The following is a 15782-nucleotide window of genomic DNA, read 5'->3' on the forward strand; positions in this document are numbered from 1 at the left end:
CTTTCTAAAATGCACAGTGATTGGCAAATTCAACATGCACTAGCATTTCAGGTGCCTGCTAACAAAAATAATAAACAAACAAGTTCTAGTCACGTGAGTGCTGATCATTACATTACTTTTTTTGTCAAGCTTCCAACTGTTTCCATTTCACATCCCTCCAACCATTACCTCAGTGTTAGCCTTGGTAACATCAATAGATAAGAGCACAGCCAGCCAATAGGAATACATACATACATATTCATTCCTAAGTGACCTTTACTGACCTGGGAAGTGTGAACACTTTGTTTCATTTTCTGTTGGTGTTCGTTAGTTTCCAGTTCCATTTCCCATCCCTCCAACCATCACCTCAGTGGTAACCTTGGTAACATCAATAGATAAGAGGGCAGCCAGCCAATAGGAACACATATTCATTCCTAACTGACCTTCAGTGACCTGGAAAGTGTTTATTTGTATCATTTTCAGTTAGTGCGCACTAACGGGGAGTTAGTGCGCACTAACTCGATTTAGTGCGCACTAACACGATTTAACGATTTTTAACGATAAATCGTTAGAATTTCTATTGTATCGTGTTCTATAACGATTTTAAGACGATATAAACATTATCGGACGATAATTTTAATCGTTGAAAAACGATTCACATCCCTAGTGACCAATATTAGTACCTGAAAATTCACATGACACCAGAGGACGACCAAAATAAATTACCAGCGTTGCAGTTCCCTTCCAACAATCACTCTACCTGATCCTCTTTCTCAGCCTCTACCCACTCAATGTTATCTTTCCTCTCAACTACCATTTGCAGTGCAAGCACATTTGAAACCCCCCTCCCAAGGGCGAAAGGGTAAAGAGCATGCTACCATTTAAGTGAACTGCAGCAGAGAAAAAAAGAGGACAATGCAGCTATGTGTAACATAAGCCACCAACCAGGAAACCTAGAATGAGACTGAAAAGGTTGCCAGATCCCTTACTGGGAAGTTGCTTAAATGATCATTGAATAGATGAGTCAGAGAGTCAGTTAGGGGATTTGCATGTCACAGCCCCCCTTGGACTACTGTTGGTAACTTGCAGTGAAATATTTTAAATCAAAAGATAACAAAATCCTAAATTACAGAACTATGACTAGAAAAGTCCTACATTGGAGAATTCTGAATGAGAGAGGGATTTGTGAAAAAAATGTACTGAAAAACAGTTCTAGGAAGCAAAGAGATTCTCACCCTGTCAGACAAGAGGAGTCAGACTCTTGGGTACTCGGTTCTCAGACAACAGATAAAAGAAAAAGACCAGGCAGGATGGAAGGGTGTGCAAACAATCTCTTTCCATGGTCCTGTCTGGGACTTGGCCTTTTGGCTGAGAGAAGTTGACCCATTCAGGCTGAGTAACAGTGAATGAGTGGCCATGAGCTTAGTGGAGTTAAAATCACAGAAAGCCGAGACTATGGAGGGCCTGAATCACTAAATAGAAAATAAGTCATGAGCCTAGTGGAGCTGTAAACCCAAGCCAGGGGAAACCCTGTTACCAAGGGAGAAGAATCAAAGGGGATGCCAGCAGCAGATCAGGAGGTGACTTTGGGTTGTCCTTGAGCAAGAGGACCCCAGCGGCAGATCAAGCATTCCCCCAGGAGGGTGTGGACCCCAGCAGCAGATTGAGTGGTTCTCCAGGGGGTGTGGACCACAGTGGCAGATTGAGTGGTCCCCCAGGAGGAAGGGGACCCCAGCAGCAGATCCAAAGGCACAATGGGCTCCAGAAGCCTTTCAGGAGGTGGAGATGGGTCCCTCAGGAGGTATAGACCCCAGTGGAAGATCGAGCAGTCCCATAGGAGGGCATGGACCTCAGCACATCACACAGTCCTCCAGGAGGGCATGGATGCCAGCAGAACTCCAGAAAGTAGAGTCAGGACCCCCAGGAGGGGTGGACCCCAGCAGCAGACCAGAAAGTGGAGTTAGGTCTCCAAGAGGGCATGGACTCCAACACTAGCACGGACATTTCAGCAGAGTGGAAGCAGCACCGAGGAGATTGCAGTGGTTTAGATACAATGGATCCCCCCAGGCCAACACTGCCCACCAGCTCAGTTGCATCTCTTTACATGAGTAAAACTTGGGGAAAAAAGGGGGAGGATAATAATATTTGATTAAGCCGGAACTCAAGAGGTCCCTTCTATATGGTTGTATACTGTGGGGGGCCAACAATCCCAAATTGCCAAATATTAAATGTTCTTGCTACCTTGTAGAAATGTATATAGTTGTATGGCCTGAAACTATTAACCATGAGTAGATAAGTGTGTTTGACATCCTATTAGCGATGTACATATTCATGTAGAAATGTATATACTTATAAGGGTAGATTTTAAAAAATTGCGTGATCGCGTACTTTTGTTTGCGCACCAGGCGCAAACAAAAGTACGCTGAATTTTATAAGATACACGCATAGCTGCGCGTATCTTATAAAATCCGGGGTCGGTGCGCGCAAGGGGGTGCACATTTGTGCAACCTGCGCGCGCCAAGCCCAGCGTGAGCTGCCTGTTCCCTCTGAGGCCACTCCGATTTCGGAGCGGCCTCGGGGAGGGAACTTTCCTTCACCCCCCCCCCCTTACCTTTATTCCACGATTTACGCCTGTGAAAAGCAGATGTAAATTTGCGTGCGTCAGCCGGCTGCCCCGCTCCGTGTTCCGGTCCCGGGGGCTGGTCCGGAGGCCGCGGCCACGCCCCCAGAACGCCCCTGGACCGAAACCATGTCCACGTCGCCGCCCCCAAAATGCCGCGTCACGCCCCCAAAACGCCACGTCATTCAGCCACGCCCCTGACACGCCCCCTCCCGCCCCTTTTTAAAAAAACCCAGGACTTACGCGCGCAGGGCATTTAAAATCCGCCCCATATTGTCTAATAAACCTGTATATATTTGCACATTCTGACAGCCTTGTTCACAGTCCTATTTGTTTTCCTGGGGTGAAGAGAGGAAAATCCCACCAACAACTTCTTCCCCAGGTGGAGGCACCAGGTGCCAAGGACATGAGGGTCGACTGATGGAATTTGCCCTAGGGGGGGTGCTCCAGCCAGGTCAGTCCCAGACCCAGGAATTCCCCACGAGGTAAGCAGTCAAGGGGACATTACACATTCATTATTGATATTCTGAAAACCTGACTGGTTAGGTGTGCCTTAGACTGGATTGAGAAGCACTACTCCACTGGATGCAGCAGTATGCTAGCCATATTCTACAGTGTGATTAACATATATATTAAAAAAGAAAGCAGAAACAATTGCTTGGGAGGAATGAAGAAAGAAAGAATTGTTCCATTTGAAGTCTTCACAAGCAAGTCATCTTTCAGCAAATGTTTGTCATGTATCCCTTAGTCTAGGGGTAGGCAGCTCCAGTTCTGGATTTCAGGATATCCACAATGACTATGCATGGGATGTATTTACATACAAAGGAGGTAGTGCATCCAAATATACTTCATGCATTATCATTGTGGATATCCTGATAATCAGACATATTTGTGGTACTCCAGGACTGAGTTGTCTACTCCTGTCCTACTCACATGACATAAGTTGCGCATTATGGGGTCAATGCTCACTAAGCTGCTTAACAGCAAACTACATGGGTACTTTTGTACCTGTGTACCTTTGGCCAGTTTTTTTGAGAGAAACTACCTGAATACTTTGCTCCTGCTATTTGTGTGACTGGATCAGGGGGGAGGGAAGGGAGGAAGGAGGAGCTACACATGCTTAACTGAAAATCCAATACTATGCTCATAGTTTTTTTCCCCAATTTAAACATATTACTGGAAAGACTTACTTGAAAAGTGACTAAATATAGTCACATTGTGGAACTACATGGTTACTTGCCTGCCTGGTGCAAAGGCAGTGAATCTCATGTGCTACCTAGATAAGATTTTTAGAAAATGCTGGGAGGAGCTGGTTGTTGTGGTACATGTGGATATCAATAAAATAAGAAGGAATAGAAGGGAAGTTCTAAAGGCTAAATTTATGCCCTTAAGTAGTAAAATGAAATCCAGAATCTTCAGGTTTGCATTGTTAGAAATGTACCCATTCCATGTGCAGGATCCCAGAGGTAGAGTGAGTTCCAGAGACTCAATAGCTGAGACGATGAGAGGTTTTGATTTGTTAGGAACGGGGGAAAATTCTGAGAAAGATGAAGCCTATTCCCAAAGGATGGGGCTCCACTTTAACTAGAGTGGAACTAGGCTACTGGCGCTAACATTTAAAAAGGAGATAAAGCAGCTTGGAGTGATACTTCCAAAACAGGGACGTTAATATTTCCCAATAGAGAGCTTGTGATGTAGACAAAGAGCACCCAGATGTGAATGACTCTAAATTACCTATATCATTTGCTAATAAGTAGGTTGTTGTTAATACAAAGAGAATGGAAAGTACAAATAAAACATACTTTAAAATATCTGTATGTGAATACCAGAAGTCTGAACAGTAAGACTGGTGAGTTAGAATGTATAGACTTAATAGGCATTGCAAAGATGTGGTGGAAGAGGGATAACCAATGGGACTTTGTGACACCAGAGTATAATTTATATTGAAGTGATAGGGCAGACTGAATTGCTGGAGGGCTGGTACTATTTGTAAAAGACGGCATAGAAACAAGTATTATAAAAATCCTGCAAGAAACAAAATGCACTGTAGACTCCTTATGGATAGAAATTCCATGTGCTAAGGGTAAGAGTATAGCAGTGGATAATCTGGATATATACTACCAGCCTCCTGGCCAAAATGTAGAACCAGACTTGAGAAGTGCTAACTGAAATTAAAAATGCAAATACATTTGGCATCACAATAATGATGGGAGACTTCAATTACCCCAGTAATGACTGGGTCAATGTCTCATCAGGACATTGTAGAGAGGTTAAGTTTCTAGATGCCAAAATTGACCGCTTCATGGAGCAGCAAGTCAAGAGCTGACAAGAGGGGCACCTACTTTAGATCTAGTCCTCAGTGGAATGCAAGACCTGATGTGAGTGATTACTGTGGTGGGGCTCTAAGCAATACTGATCACAATGCTATCAAATTTGATATAATCACTGGAGGATGGACATTAAGTAAAAACACTACAGTAGTATATAACTTTAAAAATGGACCCTATGATCGAATGAGGAAATTACTTAGAAAAAAACTAAAAGGAGCAGTTGTAAAGGTTAAAAATTTGCATGTGGCATGAACATTGTTTAAAAATAAAATAAAAGGCAGATGTATGAAATAAGGTGCACCTGTTCAAACTTAAATCATTTAATCAAGAAGTAACAATTTTCAAGTTACATGATTTTAATTTGAATAGAGAATTTTAATATAATACAGTCCCCCAACAGGGCCGTGTTTCACCGGTGGGGCTGCGTCCGGAGGGACCCACGAATAATATCTGAAAACAAAACATAAATAGTGACATCAAAGAACAGGTAAGCAAAAATATGACTAAAGCATGGTAGCAAGATTGACAAAATAATATCTGAATAATTTACAGTAAAAATTAATAATAGAAGTGAGTTCAATAAATTTAACATGGAAGAGAGATATGAATATAATAAATATGACATGGAAAAGGGATGTTAGTCATACTAAAAGGAGTAACAGTGTATTAGTTAAGGGCTGAAGAAATCACACTGATCAATCAGGATTCCAAGAAATTAAAATACTGAAAGGCAATATAAAAGAGGCTGCAGAGATTCCGGATAAAACAGAACAGTATGAGGAAATGGAAGGAAAGAAATCTAAATAATTGTTACAATTGAACCATGACTTGTTGAACGTACCTCGAAGTGAGCTAAAAGAGAAAGTTTAGAGGGGACAGACTGCTGGGTGTCAGCCAACGTGGTACATGCCGCTGCAGTAGGACCCATATACACAGTGGGGGAAATAATGTAGAAAGATTTTTATTCAAAAATAAGTTTTATACCTTTTTCTGAACTGTAAGAGACTTTGGAATTGCAACGATTATTGTAAGGAAAACTGGCTGGAAAAAGAGTGTTATTTAAACCATTACCCCATTTATTGAATTCATTAAGAAGGAAACAAAGAACTACTTAAAAAGGACTATTTAAAAAGATGACTTGAAGAAACGATTGAAGAGTGCCTTATGGCAAACAACAAAATGAATTAAGAAGTGGCAGGGAGTTTGCTGACACGGTGAAAGAGGAGAGAAAGCCCAGGACAGCATGAGTAAACAGCGAAGGTTTACCCAAAACGGTCAATTAAAACTTACCTATATTTCAAAAAGAAATGAAATGTAAACGAGTGGACCCGTTCAAAGTAAATCCTATGTGGCAAGGAGAAGTGACTGGAGAGAAAGTAAACAAATGATTATGGGAGCCAGAGAGGAGCAGGGAGAAGTAAATAAAGAATACCTCTTCTATAGTGTTTTAGGCAGATACAAATTACACAGTCTCTGTGAAATATAAATAAAAAAATGTTGAAGCATAAACTGTCTAACAAAGGAAAGTGTCACATGTATGATTTTTTACCCACCGGTGAGAGATTTGTATGTGTGCACTTTTACCCACCGGTGAGAGATTTGTATGTGTGCACTTGGTGCAAAGAGCTCCTGGCTCTCAGGGAACGAGTCCGATCTCTGAAGGCTAGAGTAGCAGACTTGGAGGAGCTGAGGGAGACAGAGAGGTACATTGATGAGACCTTCAGGGACATAGAAGCCAAGTCCCAAATCCAGTCTGGCAGCCCCAGTGCTGCCTTGGATCAGAAAGGTCTCCCAGTAGGAGAACATCACTCTGGTGAGGCAGAAAGTGATCCTGTAGCAAGGACCTGCTCTCCACGTGATGTATTGTCCTCGCACTGAGGACAAGTCTCCCAGGGCTACTGCCCAGGAGGGAAGGGTTAGGCCGGCCATCATAGTTGGTGATTTGATTATTAGAAATGTAGATAGGAGGGTGGCTGGTGGACATGAGGACCGCCTGGTAACTTGCCTGCCTGGTGCGAAGGTGGCAGACCTCACGCATCACCTAGATAGGACAGTGCTGGGGAGGAGCCGGCTGTTGTGGTACATGTGGGCACCAACGACATAGGAAAATGTGGGAGAGAGGTTCTGGAAGCCAAATTTAGGATTCTAGGTAGGAAGCTGAAATCCAAAACCTCCAGGGTGGCATTCTCTGAAATGCTTCCTGTTCCACGTGCAGGTCCCCAGAGGCAGGCAGATCTCCAGAGTTTCAATGTGTGGATGAGACGATGGTGCAGGGAAGAGGGATTCAGTTTTGTAAGGAACTGGGGAAACATTTGGGGAAAGGGGAGACTTTTCTGAAAGGATGGGCTCCACCTTAACCAGAGTGGAACCAAGCTGCTGGCACTAACTTTCAAAAAGGAGAGAGAGCAGCTTTTAAACTAGAACAAAGGGGAACCAGAGAAGCCAATGATTTCTGAATTATCCCAAACAACTGAAAAGCAGGTGGTTAATACAAAAAAAACCCCCACACTTTGAAATGTCTGTATGCCAATACCAGAAGTCTAAGAAGTAAGATGGGAGAGTTAGAGTGTATAGCAGCAAATGATGCGATTGACATAATTGGCATCACAGAGGCTTGGTGGAAGGAGGATAACCAATGGGACAGTGCTATATTAGGGTACAAATTATATCACAATGATAGGGAGGATCAACTTGGTGGGGGTGTGGCACTTTATGTCCGGGAGGTTATAGAGTCCAACAGGATAAAGATCATACAAGAGACTAAATGCTCAGTAGAATCAATATGGGTAGAAATCCCATGTGTGTTGGGTAAGAGTATAGTGATAGGAGTATACTACCGTCCACCTGGACAAAATGGTCAGACAGATGATGAAATGCTAAGAGAAATCAGGGAAGCAAACCAATTTGGCAGTGCAATAATAATGGGAGATTTCAATTACCACACACTATAAACAGTTATAATAAAGCACAACGAGTGCTTTACACACTTCATGGAGCATAAACATGCATTTACTGACATTAAGTGGACCATTTTGGAGATAACACCACCGCACTGGAGGCGAGGTGACAGGTTACTACGACTTCGACAAAGTGAACAACGCTGGATTTTTACACTTAATACAGTACATCCAACTGGACTTAATAAAGAAATAGAATGGGTGCATTTTATGTAAATGTCACTTTCCCAGCCGACTTGGCCTGATCTCACACAGCTGCCGAATGTAAAATCATTTAAAATCAGCGAGAATCTCGTGGCAACTCTGCTCGGACGCCAGAGAGAGAAACACGGCGGCAAGGTTGGGTGAGTGCATTACATTTCTACTCAGTTCTACCCAGGTACGTGCCAATTTTAAATTATGAGCGTGCTGCACAGTTTATCAAATAATAGTTGTTTGTCCTTCACAGAAGGCTAGAAGTAAACCAACAACTGAGTAACGGGGCAATTTATCTCCAGAAATAAAAGCGGAGGATACTTGTTTCAGTCCCTGATGAAGCGGAGCGAAACGCGCGTCGGACTGGGCTTTAAATAAAATTTCCGAGTTACTTCAACGAGCGTATTTACCCCGATATTGAATTTTACAAAAACAAAAAATCCAAAAAAATTGGTGGAAAAATAAAGGACTGGGGCCAATGATTAAAAATGACCTGAGGTGGCAAAACCTTCAAGCAAAACATGCTGGTATGCCTGCAGGTGTTATGATGGCTCTTTAGATAAGAATAGCACCTTTAAGAAAAAATCTTAAAAATACCATTACACAACGTCTTGATAGTGAGACTTGCACTCGTTGTGCTTTATTATAACTGTTTATAGTGTGTGGATTCCACGAATTTACAGTGTTACAGTATGGTACATGCACCCTGGGTTAACGTCCTGAGTTTCTCCGTGGATCAACTCAGTGATGCGTTACAAAGTGAATCTTTATTCTCAAGTGATCAACCCATTCCATCAACCTCCAGTTGGTCTGAAATCACCATGTTACACAAAAGATTAATTCGTACAGAACTCCATGGAGCCACGATGATAGAATACTTAAAACATCATCGCATTCCCAGAGGGCTCAGGATGGTTAAAGAACCTAAAATTTACACAGAATATCCTGAGTTCCTGGAACAGTGGTCCTTCATTTTGAACAAGTGCAGTATGGACCTGATGCTGTTAATTGTCAAACAAACTCACAAAATCATGCAGGAGTTACAGGATCAACTTACGGCCATGTTGGAATCATTGAAGCAGGATGCAACTCTGGAGGCATTTGATAACGCTCATCAGGAATTTAAATGCAACATGGATAAATTCAAAGCAGATGCAAAATTAGCTAAGATCAACAAATTTCAACGTGATGAGGGAGACTATAAAGAAGGCCCCATCTATCCATGGCTCACCCGCACTACAAAACCCAGACAAGTTACCTTTAACACATCTGATCAATCTTCCGGCAGTGATGAAGAAACACCGTCGGGGGACGGCTACAAGCCAGCACCTCAACGCGGACAAACTGGCAGAGGGCGAAGACGGGGGTCCTGAAATTATTACAACACAGAATGGAATCGCCCAAGAACAAGGTCACAGCATCAGTCCAGCAATCCACCAGTGACCCAAAAAGGATGGAAATAACATCTGCTGTAATCAACATATCAGGATGCCCAATTTCAGCCATTGAAGAAAGCGTCCTAAACAAGGGATTGAATTTTGTGCCCACTCAACGCCATGATCCCTTTCAGTTTCGATGTGACTTCTACAAATTCATTAGGCAATTACAACGCAAAGTATACTTGTCAGCTAGTTCATACGACAATTCACCAGCCTCAATTACCTCCATAGTTAAAAATAAATGAAAATGGAGTCCACCACCCCCGGGAGACGCAGCTATCGTCACTTTTCAACAACTAGTCATGCATGAAGTGGAACGAATTGAAAAAACGCAATTTCATAGTTATTTCAACCTGACTAAAGAGGAACATCAAGCGTTACAACATCTACGGGATAGGGCAGATATTGTCATTAAACCAGCGGACAAAGGGGACGCTGTGGTTATTATGAGTCTTACTGCATACACTGAAGAAATCCAGAGACAACTCTCAAATTCATCGTTCTATCAGGAATTACAAACGGATCCAACAGATGAGATTCTAGCAGAAGTCACATCATTAGTAAACAGGGGGCATGATTCAGGATTTCTAACCAACAGTGAGCGGGATTTTCTTATTAACAAACAGCCCACCATCCCGGTGATATACATTGTCCCCAAAATCCATAAAAATTTAAATCGACCCCCTGGCAGACCAATAGTTTCCGCTAAGCAATCGGTATTGGAACCTATTTCCATCTTTTTAGACAAACTTTTATAGCCCCATGTTTCCAAAGCAGATTCATACATTAAAGACTCTTCTGAAATGTTGAAGTTTCTTTCCACAGTTGAGCTAACTAGTGACAGCATACTTGTCACCATGGACATCGAATCCCTCTACACAGTTATTCCACAGGAAGAATTATTGACTGTAATCTCCGCTGTACTAAAGACTCGGGTGCCCCCACAACGTATTCCAACATCATTCGTGATTGAACTTTTACACTTGGCATTAAGCAAGAACTACTTTATGTTCCAGGACAAATTTTATTTACAAATTTGTGGCACCGCCATGGGGGCAGCCATGGCCCCGGATGTAGCCAATTTATTCGTTACTGCTTTTGAATCACAGTATATTCATCAAAATCAGTGGTCTGCCCAGATCAAACACTGGAAACGGTACATTGACGACGTGTTCATAATTTGGCAAGGATCTGTTGCATCTCTTTTAGAGTTCCATTCATGGTTAAACAATTTGAATTCTTGTTTGAAATTTACCATCAATTATGACCAGCATCAAGTGGCATATTTAGACATTCTTGTCACCAGAAGCAGTGACAGCATCATCACTACTCTTTATCGGAAGCAGAATGAGCGCAATAACTTCCTCAGATTTGATAGCTTCCATCCGCATACTTTTAAGTCTAATTTACCTGTAGGGCAATTCATGCGCATCCGACGCTTATGTACAGAAGAAGAAGAATTCAAAATACAGGCAGAACAATTGGCAAAACGATTCTTGCAACGAGGGTATCCTACATCTTGCGTGAAGAGGGCATACCACAGAGCACTGTATTCAAATCGTGATTACCTGTTCCTTCCAAGGAGTTCGCCGGATTCGAACCCGCAGACTTTAGTTATGAGACATTCGCTTGCATCCTCGTCTATCAGCAGAGCCATCAGAGCACATTGGTCAATTTTACAAGATCTTCATCCCATGTTCAAAGAGCCAATACGTATAGCTTACTCCAGAGGTAGGAACATAAAAGATCAAATCGTGCATTCCAGCTTACGTGAGCCATCAATACCTCACATCATATCCAATGATTGTGCTAATTGCACGTTCTGTTCTTTAAAATCAACCCAGACCACAATACGTACAGCAGCAGGACGATTAGTATCATTACCACCTTCTTCGTGCAGAACATCATATGTTGTTTATGCAATATTTTGCCCCTGCTCACTTATCTACGTGGGCATGACAAAGCGTCCCTTTCGCACACGACTGACAGAACATAAGTGTTGTCTAAAAACGGGAAGAACTGAGGAACCATTGGTTACACACTTCATGGAGCATAAACATGCATTTACTGACATTAAGTGGACCATTTTGGAGATAACACCACCGCACTGGAGGCGAGGTGACAGGTTACTACGACTTCGACAAAGCGAACAACGCTGGATTTTTACACTTAATACAGTACATCCAACTGGACTTAATAAAGAAATAGAATGGGTGCATTTTATGTAAATGTCACTTTCCCAGCCGACTTGGCCTGATCTCACACAGCTGCCGAATGTAAAATCATGTAATACCAGCTTGATTTCACACAGCTGCCGAATGTAAAATCATTTAAAATCAGCGAGAATCTCGCGGCAACTCTGCTCGGACGCCAGAGAGAGAAACACGGCGGCAAGGTTGGGTGAGTGCATTACATTTCTACTCAGTTCTACCCAGGTACGTGCCAATTTTAAATTATGAGCGTGCTGCACAGTTTATCAAATAATAGTTGTTTGTCCTTCACAGAAGGCTAGAAGTAAGCCAACAACTGAGTAACGGGGCAATTTATCTCCAGAAATAAAAGCGGAGGATACTTGTTTCAGTCCCTGATGAAGCGGAGCGAAACGCGCGTCGGACTGGGCTTTAAATAAAATTTCCGAGTTACTTCAACGAGCGTATTTACCCCGATATTGAATTTTACAAAAACAAAAAATCCAAAAAAATTGGTGGAAAAATAAAGGACTGGGGCCAATGATTAAAAATGACCTGAGGTGGCAAAACCTTCAAGCAAAACATGCTGGTATGCCTGCAGGTGTTATGATGGCTCTTTAGATAAGAATAGCACCTTTAAGAAAAAATCTTAAAAATACCATTACACAACGTCTTGATAGTGAGATTTCAATTACCCCAATATTGACTGGGTAAATGTAACATCACGACTTGCTAGAGACATAAAGTTCCTGGATGTTATAAATTACTGCTTTATGGAGCAATTGGTTCAGGAACTAACAAGAGAGGGAGCTATTTTAGATTTAATTCTTAGTGGAACGCAGGATTTGGTGAGAGAGGTAACGGTGGTGGGACCACTTGGCAACAGTAATCACAACATGATCAAATTTAAACTAATAACTGGAAGGGGGACAATAAGTAAATCTGCAGCTCTAACACTAAACTTTCAAAAGGGAAACTTTGATAAAATGAGGAAAAGTTAGAAAAAAACTGAAAGGTGCAGCTGCAAAGGTTAAAAGTATTCAACAGGCTTGGACATTGTTTAAAAATACAATCCTAGAGGCGCAGTCCATATGTATTCCACACATAAAGGTGGAAAGAAGGCAAAACGATTACCATCATGGTTAAAAATTGAGGTGAAAGAGGCTATTTTAGCCGAAAAAACATCCTTCAAAAACTGGAAGAAGGATCCATCTGAAGAAAATTGAATAAAACATAAGCATTGTCAAGTTAAGCAAGGTGACCCTATACCAAATTAGAGTCTGTAGTCAATCACAGACCCTTAGAGTAAGGGGCCTACATATGAAATTTTGAGTTGGCTAGGGTATTGTGTGATATTGATATTAACCAGTTGAACCACTGTTTTTGAGTTCAAGTTAAGTGTAAAACATTGATAAGACAGGCGAAAAGAGAATTTGAAATGAAGTTGGTGATAGAGGCAAAAACTCATGATAAAAACGTTTTTAAATATATCAGAAGCAAGAAACCTGTGAGGGAGTCGGTTGGACCATTAGATGACCGAGGGGTTAAAGGGGCTCTTAGGGAAGATAAGGCCATTGCAGAAAGACTAAATGAATTATTTGCTTCCGTGTTTACTAATGAGGATGTTAGGGAGATACCAGTTCCGGAGATGGTTTTCAGGGGTGATGAGTCAGACGAACTGAATGAAATCACTGTGAACCTGGAAGATGTAGTAGGTCAGATTGACAAACTAAAGAGTAACAAATCACCTGGACCGGATGGTATGCATCCTAGGGTACTGAAGGAACTAAAAAATGAAATTTCTGATCTATTAGTTACAATTTGTAACCTTTCATTAAAATCATCCATTGTACCTGAAGACTGGAGGGTGGCCAATATAACTCCAATATTTAAAAAAGGCTCCAGGGGTGATTCGGGTAACTATAGACCAGTGAGCCTGACTTCAGTGCCAGGAAAAATAGTGGAAACTATTCTCAAGATCAAAATCATAGAGCATATAGAAAGACATGATTTAATGGAACACAGTCAACAAGGATTTACCCAAGGGAAGTCTTGCCTAACAAATCTGCGTCATTTTTTTGAAGAGGGTAATAAACATGTGGATAAAGGTGAACCGGTAGATGTAGTGTATTTGGATTTTCAGAAGGCATTTGACAAAGTCCCTCATGAGAGGCTTCTACAAAAACTAAATAGTCATGGGATAGGAAGCAATGTCCTTTCGTGGATTACAAACTGGTTAAAAGACAGGAAACAGAGTAGGATTAAATGGTCAATTTTCTCAGTGGAAAAGGGTAAACAGTGGAGTGCCTCAGGGATCTGTACTTGGACTGGTGCTTTTCAATATATATATAAATGATTTGGAAAGTAATACGACGCGTGAGGTTATGAAATTTGCGGATGATACAAAAGTTTTCAGAGTAGTTAAATCACAAGCGGACTGTGATACATTACAGGAGGACCTTGCAAGACTGGAAGATTGGGCATCCAAATGGCAGATGAAATTTAATGTGGACAAGTGCAAGATGTTGCATATAGGGAAAAATAATCCTTGCTGTAGTTACACGATGTTAGGTTCCATATTAGGAGCTACCACCCAGGAAAAAGATCTAAGCATCATAGTGGATAAATCTTTAAAATCATCGGCTCAGAGTGCTGCAGCAGTCAAAAAAGCAAACAGAATGTTAGGAATTATTAGGAAGGGAATGGTTAATAAAATGGAAAATGTAATAATGCCTCTATATCGCTCCATGGTGAGACTGCACCTTGAATATTGTGTACAATTCTGGTCGCAATTATATCTCAAAAAAGATATAGTTGCGATGGAGAAGGTACAGAGAAGGGCAACCAAAATGATAAAGGGGATGGAACAGCTCCCCTATGAGGAAAGGCTGTAGAGGTTAGGGCTGTTCAGCTTGGAGAAGAGACAGCACATTTAAGATTAAGACTAATCGGAGAAAATTCTTTTCATTCAACGCACAATAAAGTTCTGGAATTTGTTGCCAGAAAATGTGGTTAGTGGATAAATGTGGTTAGTGGATAAATTCTTGGAGGAGAAGTCCATTAACGGCTATTAATTAAGTTTACTTAGGGAATAGCCACTGCTATTAATTGTATCAGTAGCATGGGATCTTCTTAGTGTTTGGGTAATTGCCAGGTTCTTGTGGCCTAGTTTGGCCTCTGTTAGAAACAGGATGCTGGGCTTGATGGACCTTTGGTCTGACCCAGCATGGCAATTTCTTATGTTCTTAGAAATTCAAACAGAAAAAAACGTAGGGCTGAATCCCGCGGTAACAGGGGGGCGAAGCGGGGGGCGGGCCTGCGAAAGCCAGCAGCGATCGCACCACAGTGGTGTTATTGCTGCCGGCTTTCGCACCCAATAGCTCCACTGTGAAAGGTGGTGCTATTGGGCGTGCTACTGGCGGCGATAACGTGGCTTACCTTATCGCCACCAGCAAAGTTTCCCCAACGCCACCCTGACTCCTCCTCTTCTGGTGCTGACGCCGCCCCCGACTCTGCCCCTATTTAGCTATCGCATGCAAAAAGTCCCTTTTCACGTGCGATACTTTTACAAAATGACCCCCTTAGTTTGGTGGTGCAGGAGTTTGTGCAGCCGCAGTCATTCACTGTCTAACAGTGTAGAGGCTTTTAGGGAATGTTTAAAAGAGGAAAAGGCGCCAAAATCTCTGACCAATTTCATGTGACCAGGAGTAGCCAGCCAGGAGTGCTAGATGGGAGGTACTAGGTATGAATGATAAGTGGATAGTGAAATATCAAAAGAAATGATGCTGTTTTATGTCTTAATTGAGACTGGTGGGGGAAAGAGATTTCAGTTCAAAAATCCACCGCATTTCACATTGGAGGAGAAAAGTGGAGATGTCACCACCCCTGCTCAAAGGCTCATAGACTTCCAAAGCAATGAATCTGAGGTCTTGAGCTGAATGTGAGAATTCTTGCCAGATAGAGATAAAAAGATGACTCCAAGCAGGCCTTTCAAAGGCAAGAGTGATGCTCAATGATCCTCATGCACAAGGCTCTTAAGGTTTATCAATATCGATAGAAGGACAAGGGCATAG

This window comes from Rhinatrema bivittatum, chromosome 6, assembly GCF_901001135.1.
Source record: "Rhinatrema bivittatum chromosome 6, aRhiBiv1.1, whole genome shotgun sequence".
In the NCBI taxonomy this organism is placed as follows: Eukaryota; Metazoa; Chordata; class Amphibia; order Gymnophiona; family Rhinatrematidae; genus Rhinatrema; species Rhinatrema bivittatum.